This window comes from Lasioglossum baleicum, unplaced genomic scaffold (genome assembly GCF_051020765.1).
Source record: "Lasioglossum baleicum unplaced genomic scaffold, iyLasBale1 scaffold1689, whole genome shotgun sequence".
Taxonomy (NCBI): Eukaryota; Metazoa; Arthropoda; class Insecta; order Hymenoptera; family Halictidae; genus Lasioglossum; species Lasioglossum baleicum.
This window is the reverse complement of record NW_027470748.1, coordinates 10,001-22,500: the sequence shown is the minus strand read 5'-3', so window position 1 is coordinate 22,500 and position 12,500 is coordinate 10,001.

Sequence of the window (12,500 nt, the reverse complement as noted above, 5' to 3'; positions counted from 1 at the left end):
GAAGAATTTCAAAGTTCCAGCGGCGTATTGCTTTCATTTTGTAGCGGCGTATTGCTTTCGATCCCAGCGGCGTATTGCTTTCGACTGTAGCGGCGTATTGCTTTCGACTGTAGCGGCGTATTGCTTTCGATCCCAGCGGCGTATTGCTTTCGTCTGTAGCGGCGTATTGCTTTCGATCCCAGCGGCGTATTGCTTTCGTCTGCAGCGGCGTATTGCTTTCAGTTCCGGCGGCGTATTGCTTTCGTCTGCAGCGGCGTATTGCTTTCAGTTCCGGCGGCGTATTGCTTTCGTCTGCAGCGGCGTATTGCCTTATTCACAGCGGCGTATTGCTTCTATTCACAGCGGCGTATTGCCTTATTCACAGCGGCGTATTGCCTCTATTTACAGCGGCGTATTGCCTTATTCACAGCGGCGTATTGCCTCTATTTACAGCGGCGTATTGCCTTATTCACAGCGGCGTGTTGCTTCTGCTTACAGCGGCGTATTGCCTTATTCACAGCGGCGTATTGCCTCTATTTACAGCGGCGTATTGCCTTATTCACAGCGGCGTGTTGCTTCTACTTACAGCGGCGTATTGCCTTATTCACAGCGGCGTATTGCCTCTATTTACAGCGGCGTATTGCTTCTATTCACAGCGGCGTGTTGCTTCTGCTTACAGCGGCGTATTGCCTTATTCACAGCGGCGTATTGCCTCTATTTACAGCGGCGTATTGCCTTATTCACAGCGGCGTGTTGCTTCTACTTACAGCGGCGTATTGCCTTATTCACAGCGGCGTATTGCCTCTATTTACAGCGGCGTATTGCCTTATTTACAGCAGCGTACTGCTTTCAGTTACAGCGGCCCATTTCCAGAGTTCCAGCGGCGTATAGCTTCATGTTGTAGCGCCGTACTGCTTCATCTTCTAGCAGCGTATTGCCGGAGTTCTAGCAGCATATTCCTTATATTATTAGAACAATGTAGCTGAAATAACCAATTATCCCATACGAATGCCACCTGAAAATAATACATGTGATTTAAAAGTAAAAAATTAAAATATAAATTTTTTATTTTATTAATAAGATACGAATAATATAATACAATATCAACATATTGTATTATTTCAACCAATTACATGTTGTTTTATTGACAATGCCCAACACCGGCATCCCAATATCCGCACAAATCCACAGACATGGTTCGAACGAAAAAAAAAAAAGGGACAGAGGGAATCTCGTTAATCCAAACACGCGCATCGCAAACATATCCGGGGACGATCTACCTAACAGTACAGACCAAAACTGACTCCCGCCGTTTACCCGCACGACCGATAGAACACGATTAGTACACGTCGAAATATAACTCGGAACATTATTTCTCAATAACTCGATAAATACTCATCCGAGCGCTTTCATACTTGATATTTGTCTTCAAAATGCTTTACCACACGATGATCTAATATTTATAATTGTCCGAGTAAGCCGGAAAGATAAGTTTACTCTTGGCGGTCGGAGCAATATTTCACAAAAACTGGAGCAATACGCGTTCGAGAGCTTTGAAACTCGAGAAATATTGATGACAAGCGGTATCGTGCGTGGATATAACGATTAAAGTCGTGCGGGAGCTCGGGGAGAAAAGTTTACTCTTGGCGGTTGGACTTAGAAAAATTTCGCTCGAGCTCCTTCGCACGGCGATCCGACGCGCCTCGGCGCGCGAACGATTCGTTCGAGCGGCCGAGCAAGCGATGCGCTCCGAACATTATTCTCAGTTTATTCGATAAATACTCATCCGAGCGCTTTCATACTTGATATTTGTCTTCAAAATGCTTTACCACACGATGATCTAATATTTATAATTGTCCGAGTAAGCCGGAAAGATAAGTTTACTCTTGGCGGTCGGAACAATATTTCACAAAAACTGGAGCAATACGCGTCCGAGAGCATTGAAACTCGAGAAATATTGATGACAAGCGGTATCGTGCGTGGATATAACGATTAAAGTCGTGCGGGAGCTCGGGGAGAAAAGTTTACTCTTGGCGGTTGGACTTAGAAAAATTTCGCTCGAGCTCCTTCGCACGGCGATCCGACGCGCCTCGGCGCGCGAACGATTCGTTCGAGCGGCCGAGCAAGCGATGCGCTCCGAACATTATTCTCAGTTTATTCGATAAATACTCATCCGAGCGCTTTCATACTTGATATTTGTCTTCAAAATGCTTTACCACACGATGATCTAATATTTATAATTGTCCGAGTAAGCCGGAAAGATAAGTTTACTCTTGGCGGTCGGAGCAATATTTCACAAAAACTGGAGCAATACGCGTCCGAGAGCATTGAAACTCGAGAAATATTGATGACAAGCGGTATCGTGCGTGGATATAACGATTAAAGTCGTGCGGGAGCTCGGGGAGAAAAGTTTACTCTTGGCGGTTGGACTTAGAAAAATTTCGCTCGAGCTCCTTCGCACGGCGATCCGACGCGCCTCGGCGCGCGAACGATTCGTTCGAGCGGCCGAGCAAGCGATGCGCTCCGAACATTATTCTCAGTTTATTCGATAAATACTCATCCGAGCGCTTTCATACTTGATATTTGTTTTCATTATGCTTTACCACACGATGATCTAATATTTATAATTGTCCGAGTAAGCCGGAAAGATAAGTTTACTCTTGGCGGTCGGAGCAATATTTCTCAAAAACTGAAGCAATACGCGTCCGAGAGCTTTGAAACTCGAGAAATATTGATGACAAGCGGTATCGTGCGTGGATATAACGATTAAAGTCGTGCGGGAGCTCGGAGAGAAAAGTTTACTCTTGGCGGTTGGACTTAGAAAAATTTCGCTCGAGCTCCTTCGCAGGGCGATCCGACGCGCCTCGGCGCGCGAACGATTCGTTCGAGCGGCCGAGCAAGCGATGCGCTCCGAACATTATTCTCAGTTTATTCGATAAATACTCATCCGAGCGCTTTCATACTTGATATTTGTCTTCGAAATGCTTTACCACACGATGATCTAATATTTATAATTGTCCGAGTAAGCCGGAAAGATAAGTTTACTCTTGGCGGTCGGAGCAATATTTCTCAAAAACTCGAGCAATACGCGTCCGAGAGCTTTGAATCTCGAGAAATATTGATGACAAGCGGTATCGTGCGTGGATATAACGATTAAAGTCGTGCGGGAGCTCGGGGAGAAAAGTTTACTCTTGGCGGTTGGACTTAGAAAAATTTCGCTCGAGCTCCTTCGCACGGCGATACGACGCGCCTCGGCGCGCGAACGATTCGTTCGAGCGGCCGAGCAAGCGATGCGCTCCGAACATTATTCTCAGTTTATTCGATAAATACTCATCCGAGCGCTTTCATACTTGATATTTGTCTTCCAAATGCTTTACCACACGATGATCTAATATTTATAATTGTCCGAGTAAGCCGGAAAGATAAGTTTACTCTTGGCGGTCGGAGCAATATTTCTCAAAAACTCGAGCAATACGCGTCCGAGAGCTTTGAAACTCGAGAAATATTGATGACAAGCGGTATCGTGCGTGGATATAACGATTAAAGTCGTGCGGGAGCTCGGAGAGAAAAGTTTACTCTTGGCGGTTGGACTTAGAAAAATTTCGCTCGAGCTCCTTCGCAGGGCGATCCGACGCGCCTCGGCGCGCGAACGATTCGTTCGAGCGGCCGAGCAAGCGATGCGCTCCGAACATTATTCTCAGTTTATTCGATAAATACTCATCCGAGCGCTTTCATACTTGATATTTGTCTTCGAAATGCTTTACCACACGATGATCTAATATTTATAATTGTCCGAGTAAGCCGGAAAGATAAGTTTACTCTTGGCGGTCGGAGCAATATTTCTCAAAAACTCGAGCAATACGCGTCCGAGAGCTTTGAAACTCGAGAAATATTGATGACAAGCGGTATCGTGCGTGGATATAACGATTAAAGTCGTGCGGGAGCTCGGAGAGAAAAGTTTACTCTTGGCGGTTGGACTTAGAAAAATTTCGCTCGAGCTCCTTCGCACGGCGATCCGACGCGCCTCGGCGCGCGAACGATTCGTTCGAGCGGCCGAGCAAGCGATGCGCTCCGAACATTATTCTCAGTTTATTCGATAAATACTCATCCGAGCGCTTTCATACTTGATATTTGTCTTCGAAATGCTTTACCACACGATGATCTAATATTTATAATTGTCCGAGTAAGCCGGAAAGATAAGTTTACTCTTGGCGGTCGGAGCAATATTTCACAAAAACTGGAGCAATACGCGTCCGAGAGCATTGAAACTCGAGAAATATTGATGACAAGCGGTATCGTGCGTGGATATAACGATTAAAGTCGTGCGGGAGCTCGGGGAGAAAAGTTTACTCTTGGCGGTTGGACTTAGAAAAATTTCGCTCGAGCTCCTTCGCAGGGCGATCCGACGCGCCTCGGCGCGCGAACGATTCGTTCGAGCGGCCGAGCAAGCGATGCGCTCCGAACATTATTCTCAGTTTATTCGATAAATACTCATCCGAGCGCTTTCATACTTGATATTTGTCTTCGAAATGCTTTACCACACGATGATCTAATATTTATAATTGTCCGAGTAAGCCGGAAAGATAAGTTTACTCTTGGCGGTCGGAGCAATATTTCTCAAAAACTGAAGCAATACGCGTCCGAGAGCTTTGAAACTCGAGAAATATTGATGACAAGCGGTATCGTGCGTGGATATAACGATTAAACTCGTGCGAGAGCTCGGGGAGAAAAGTTTACTCTTGGCGGTTGGACTTAGAAAAATTTCGCTCGAGCTCCTTCGCAGGGCGATCCGACGCGCCTCGGCGCGCGAACGATTCGTTCGAGCGGCCGAGCAAGCGATGCGCTCCGAACATTATTCTCAGTTTATTCGATAAATACTCATCCGAGCGCTTTCGTACTTGATATTTGTCTTCGAAATGCTTTACCACACGATGATCTAATATTTATAATTGTCCGAGTCAACCGGAAAGATAAGTTTACTCTTGGCGGTCGGAGCAATATTTCTCAAAAACTCGAGCAATACGCGTCCGAGAGCTTTGAATCTCGAGAAATATTGATGACAAGCGGTATCGTGCGTGGATATAACGATTAAAGTCTTGCGGGAGCTCGGGGAGAAAAGTTTACTCTTGGCGGTTGGACTTAGAAAAATTTCGCTCGAGCTCCTTCGCACGGCGATACGACGCGCCTCGGCGCGCGAACGATTCGTTCGAGCGGCCGAGCAAGCGATGCGCTCCGAACATTATTCTCAGTTTATTCGATAAATACTCATCCGAGCGCTTTCATACTTGATATTTGTCTTCCAAATGCTTTACCACACGATGATCTAATATTTATAATTGTCCGAGTAAGCCGGAAAGATAAGTTTACTCTTGGCGGTCGGAGCAATATTTCTCAAAAACTCGAGCAATACGCGTCCGAGAGCTTTGAAACTCGAGAAATATTGATGACAAGCGGTATCGTGCGTGGATATAACGATTAAAGTCGTGCGGGAGCTCGGAGAGAAAAGTTTACTCTTGGCGGTTGGACTTAGAAAAATTTCGCTCGAGCTCCTTCGCAGGGCGATCCGACGCGCCTCGGCGCGCGAACGATTCGTTCGAGCGGCCGAGCAAGCGATGCGCTCCGAACATTATTCTCAGTTTATTCGATAAATACTCATCCGAGCGCTTTCATACTTGATATTTGTCTTCGAAATGCTTTACCACACGATGATCTAATATTTATAATTGTCCGAGTAAGCCGGAAAGATAAGTTTACTCTTGGCGGTCGGAGCAATATTTCTCAAAAACTCGAGCAATACGCGTCCGAGAGCTTTGAAACTCGAGAAATATTGATGACAAGCGGTATCGTGCGTGGATATAACGATTAAAGTCGTGCGGGAGCTCGGAGAGAAAAGTTTACTCTTGGCGGTTGGACTTAGAAAAATTTCGCTCGAGCTCCTTCGCACGGCGATCCGACGCGCCTCGGCGCGCGAACGATTCGTTCGAGCGGCCGAGCAAGCGATGCGCTCCGAACATTATTCTCAGTTTATTCGATAAATACTCAGCCGAGCGCTTTCATACTTGATATTTGTCTTCGAAATGCTTTACCACACGATGATCTAATATTTATAATTGTCCGAGTAAGCCGGAAAGATAAGTTTACTCTTGGCGGTCGGAGCAATATTTCACAAAAACTGGAGCAATACGCGTCCGAGAGCTTTGAAACTCGAGAAATATTGATGACAAGCGGTATCGTGCGTGGATATAACGATTAAACTCGTGCGAGAGCTCGGGGAGAAAAGTTTACTCTTGGCGGTTGGACTTAGAAAAATTTCGCTCGAGCTCCTTCGCACGGCGATCCGACGCGCCTCGGCGCGCGAACGATTCGTTCGAGCGGCCGAGCAAGCGATGCGCTCCGAACATTATTCTCAGTTTATTCGATAAATACTCATCCGAGCGCTTTCATACTTGATATTTGTCTTCGAAATGCTTTACCACACGATGATCTAATATTTATAACGGTCTGGGAACGCTAGGAAGAAAGTTTACTCTTGGCGGTTGGACTTAGAAAAATTTCGCTCGGTCGGAGTTGCTCGCAATGCGCCCGGAACATTATTCTGAGTTTATTCGATAAATATTCATCCTAAAGCTTTGATACTTGATATTTATTGTTAGAATGCGTTATTATACAATGATCTAATATTTATAATGGTCTGGGAACGCTAGGAAAAAAGTTTACTCTTGGCGGTTGGACTTAGAAAAATTTCGCTCGGTCGGAGTTGCTCGCAATGCGCCCGGAACATTATTCTGAGTTTATTCGATAAATATTCATCCTAAAGCTTTGATACTTGATATTTATTGTTAGAATGCGTTATTATACAATGATCTAATATTTATAATGGTCTGGGAACGCTAGGAAGAAAGTTTACTCTTGGCGGTTGGACTTAGAAAAATTTCGCTCGGTCGGAGTTGCTCGCAATGCGCCCGGAACATTATTCTGAGTTTATTCGATAAATATTCATCCTAAAGCTTTGATACTTGATATTTATTGTTAGAATGCGTTATTATACAATGATCTAATATTTATAATGGTCTGGGAACGCTAGGAAAAAAGTTTACTCTTGGCGGTTGGACTTAGAAAAATTTCGCTCGGTCGGAGTTGCTCGCAATGCGCCCGGAACATTATTCTGAGTTTATTCGATAAATATTCATCCTAAAGCTTTGATACTTGATATTTATTGTTAGAATGCGTTATTATACAATGATCTAATATTTATAATGGTCTGGGAACGCTAGGAAAAAAGTTTACTCTTGGCGGTTGGACTTAGAAAAATTTCGCTCGGTCGGAGTTGCTCGCAATGCGCCCGGAACATTATTCTGAGTTTATTCGATAAATATTCATCCTAAAGCTTTGATACTTGATATTTATTGTTAGAATGCGTTATTATACAATGATCTAATATTTATAATGGTCTGGGAACGCTAGGAAAAAAGTTTACTCTTGGCGGTTGGACTTAGAAAAATTTCGCTCGGTCGGAGTTGCTCGCAATGCGCCCGGAACATTATTCTGAGTTTATTCGATAAATATTCATCCTAAAGCTTTGATACTTGATATTTATTGTTAGAATGCGTTATTATACAATGATCTAATATTTATAATGGTCTGGGAACGCTAGGAAAAAAGTTTACTCTTGGCGGTTGGACTTAGAAAAATTTCGCTCGGTCGGAGTTGCTCGCAATGCGCCCGGAACATTATTCTGAGTTTATTCGATAAATATTCATCCTAAAGCTTTGATACTTGATATTTATTGTTAGAATGCGTTATTATACAATGATCTAATATTTATAATGGTCTGGGAACGCTAGGAAAAAAGTTTACTCTTGGCGGTTGGACTTAGAAAAATTTCGCTCGGTCGGAGTTGCTCGCAATGCGCCCGGAACATTATTCTGAGTTTATTCGATAAATATTCATCCTAAAGCTTTGATACTTGATATTTATTATTAGAATGCGTTATTATACAATGATCTAATATTTATAATGGTCTGGGAACGCTAGGAAAAAAGTTTACTCTTGGCGGTTGGACTTAGAAAAATTTCGCTCGGTCGGAGTTGCTCGCAATGCGCCCGGAACATTATTCTGAGTTTATTCGATAAATATTCATCCTAAAGCTTTGATACTTGATATTTATTGTTAGAATGCGTTATTATACAATGATCTAATATTTATAATGGTCTGGGAACGCTAGGAAAAAAGTTTACTCTTGGCGGTTGGACTTAGAAAAATTTCGCTCGGTCGGAGTTGCTCGCAATGCGCCCGGAACATTATTCTGAGTTTATTCGATAAATATTCATCCTAAAGCTTTGATACTTGATATTTATTGTTAGAATGCGTTATTATACAATGATCTAATATTTATAATGGTCTGGGAACGCTAGGAAAAAAGTTTACTCTTGGCGGTTGGACTTAGAAAAATTTCGCTCGGTCGGAGTTGCTCGCAATGCGCCCGGAACATTATTCTGAGTTTATTCGATAAATATTCATCCTAAAGCTTTGATACTTGATATTTATTGTTAGAATGCGTTATTATACAATGATCTAATATTTATAATGGTCTGGGAACGCTAGGAAAAAAGTTTACTCTTGGCGGTTGGACTTAGAAAAATTTCGCTCGGTCGGAGTTGCTCGCAATGCGCCCGGAACATTATTCTGAGTTTATTCGATAAATATTCATCCTAAAGCTTTGATACTTGATATTTATTGTTAGAATGCGTTATTATACAATGATCTAATATTTATAATGGTCTGGGAACGCTAGGAAAAAAGTTTACTCTTGGCGGTTGGACTTAGAAAAATTTCGCTCGGTCGGAGTTGCTCGCAATGCGCCCGGAACATTATTCTGAGTTTATTCGATAAATATTCATCCTAGAGCTTTGATACTTGATATTTATTGTTAGAATGCGTTATTATACAATGATCTAATATTTATAATGGTCTGGGAACGCTAGGAAAAAAGTTTACTCTTGGCGGTTGGACTTAGAAAAATTTCGCTCGGTCGGAGTTGCTCGCAATGCGCCCGGAACATTATTCTGAGTTTATTCGATAAATATTCATCCTAAAGCTTTGATACTTGATATTTATTGTTAGAATGCGTTATTATACAATGATCTAATATTTATAATGGTCTGGGAACGCTAGGAAAAAAGTTTACTCTTGGCGGTTGGACTTAGAAAAATTTCGCTCGGTCGGAGTTGCTCGCAATGCGCCCGGAACATTATTCTGAGTTTATTCGATAAATATTCATCCTAAAGCTTTGATACTTGATATTTATTGTTAGAATGCGTTATTATACAATGATCTAATATTTATAATGGTCTGGGAACGCTAGGAAAAAAGTTTACTCTTGGCGGTTGGACTTAGAAAAATTTCGCTCGGTCGGAGTTGCTCGCAATGCGCCCGGAACATTATTCTGAGTTTATTCGATAAATATTCATCCTAAAGCTTTGATACTTGATATTTATTGTTAGAATGCGTTATTATACAATGATCTAATATTTATAATGGTCTGGGAACGCTAGGAAAAAAGTTTACTCTTGGCGGTTGGACTTAGAAAAATTTCGCTCGGTCGGAGTTGCTCGCAATGCGCCCGGAACATTATTCTGAGTTTATTCGATAAATATTCATCCTAAAGCTTTGATACTTGATATTTATTGTTAGAATGCGTTATTATACAATGATCTAATATTTATAATGGTCTGGGAACGCTAGGAAAAAAGTTTACTCTTGGCGGTTGGACTTAGAAAAATTTCGCTCGGTCGGAGTTGCTCGCAATGCGCCCGGAACATTATTCTGAGTTTATTCGATAAATATTCATCCTAAAGCTTTGATACTTGATATTTATTGTTAGAATGCGTTGTTATACAATGATCTAATATTTATAATGGTCTGGGAACGCTAGGAAAAAAGTTTACTCTTGGCGGTTGGACTTAGAAAAATTTCGCTCGGTCGGAGTTGCTCGCAATGCGCCCGGAACATTATTCTGAGTTTATTCGATAAATATTCATCCTAAAGCTTTGATACTTGATATTTATTGTTAGAATGCGTTATTATACAATGATCTAATATTTATAATGGTCTGGGAACGCTAGGAAAAAAGTTTACTCTTGGCGGTTGGACTTAGAAAAATTTCGCTCGGTCGGAGTTGCTCGCAATGCGCCCGGAACATTATTCTGAGTTTATTCGATAAATATTCATCCTAAAGCTTTGATACTTGATATTTATTGTTAGAATGCGTTATTATACAATGATCTAATATTTATAATGGTCTGGGAACGCTAGGAAAAAAGTTTACTCTTGGCGGTTGGACTTAGAAAAATTTCGCTCGGTCGGAGTTGCTCGCAATGCGCCCGGAACATTATTCTGAGTTTATTCGATAAATATTCATCCTAAAGCTTTGATACTTGATATTTATTGTTAGAATGCGTTATTATACAATGATCTAATATTTATAATGGTCTGGGAACGCTAGGAAAAAAGTTTACTCTTGGCGGTTGGACTTAGAAAAATTTCGCTCGGTCGGAGTTGCTCGCAATGCGCCCGGAACATTATTCTGAGTTTATTCGATAAATATTCATCCTAGAGCTTTGATACTTGATATTTATTGTTAGAATGCGTTATTATACAATGATCTAATATTTATAATGGTCTGGGAACGCTAGGAAAAAAGTTTACTCTTGGCGGTTGGACTTAGAAAAATTTCGCTCGGTCGGAGTTGCTCGCAATGCGCCCGGAACATTATTCTGAGTTTATTCGATAAATATTCATCCTAAAGCTTTGATACTTGATATTTATTGTTAGAATGCGTTATTATACAATGATCTAATATTTATAATGGTCTGGGAACGCTAGGAAAAAAGTTTACTCTTGGCGGTTGGACTTAGAAAAATTTCGCTCGGTCGGAGTTGCTCGCAATGCGCCCGGAACATTATTCTGAGTTTATTCGATAAATATTCATCCTAAAGCTTTGATACTTGATATTTATTGTTAGAATGCGTTATTATACAATGATCTAATATTTATAATGGTCTGGGAACGCTAGGAAAAAAGTTTACTCTTGGCGGTTGGACTTAGAAAAATTTCGCTCGGTCGGAGTTGCTCGCAATGCGCCCGGAACATTATTCTGAGTTTATTCGATAAATATTCATCCTAGAGCTTTGATACTTGATATTTATTGTTAGAATGCGTTATTATACAATGATCTAATATTTATAATGGTCTGGGAACGCTAGGAAAAAAGTTTACTCTTGGCGGTTGGACTTAGAAAAATTTCGCTCGGTCGGAGTTGCTCGCAATGCGCCCGGAACATTATTCTGAGTTTATTCGATAAATATTCATCCTAAAGCTTTGATACTTGATATTTATTGTTAGAATGCGTTATTATACAATGATCTAATATTTATAATGGTCTGGGAACGCTAGGAAAAAAGTTTACTCTTGGCGGTTGGACTTAGAAAAATTTCGCTCGGTCGGAGTTGCTCGCAATGCGCCCGGAACATTATTCTGAGTTTATTCGATAAATATTCATCCTAAAGCTTTGATACTTGATATTTATTGTTAGAATGCGTTATTATACAATGATCTAATATTTATAATGGTCTGGGAACGCTAGGAAAAAAGTTTACTCTTGGCGGTTGGACTTGGAAAAATTTCGCTTCGGTCGGAGTTGCACGCAATGCGCCCGGAACATTATTCTGAGTTTATTCGATAAATATTCAATCTAGAGCTTTGATACTTGATATTTATTGTTAGAATGCTTTATTATACAATGATCTAATATTTATAATGGTCTAGATACGATAGAAAGATAAGTTTACTCTTGGCGGTTGGACTTGGAAAAATTTCGCTTCGGTCGGAGTTGCACGCAATGCGCCCGGAACATTATTCTGAGTTTATTCGATAAATATTCATCCTAGAGCTTTGATACTTGATATTTATTGTTAGAATGCTTTATTATACAATGATCTAATATTTATAATGGTCTAGATACGATAGAAAGATAAGTTTACTCTTGGCGGTTGGACTTGAAAAATGTTCAAAGTGCCGAGATAGTATATGAAAAGTTGAATATTTTGTGTTAAATATCCTGGAAATATAAATATTTATTGTGTTGTACAAAAAAATTTTTCATGCAAAAATTTTTCTAAGTCCCAACAGCCCCGCCGGACGGGCTGTTGCCGCGGCGGTTTGCACCCATAAGCGCGCGTGCTATTCACCGCGCGGCGCCGGCGTCCTTGCCGGCCGTTCGGTATCCTTAAGAGACTCGACGGTTCGGCGAGTCGGGCGGTTCAGCGCGCGCTTGGGGCTATTCTACGATCTCGGTCGAGAAGCAGTTCACGGCGCCTCGAGACTTCGGTCTCGACTGTTTCGTTCCGTACTTCGTTTAGAACTTTTCTCTACACAGCATTGCCACGGGTCGGTGTCTAAGACCGAATGGCCCTTATGTGGCGAGCCTCCCATCGAGGAGGTTGGTGACTTGTATGCACTGA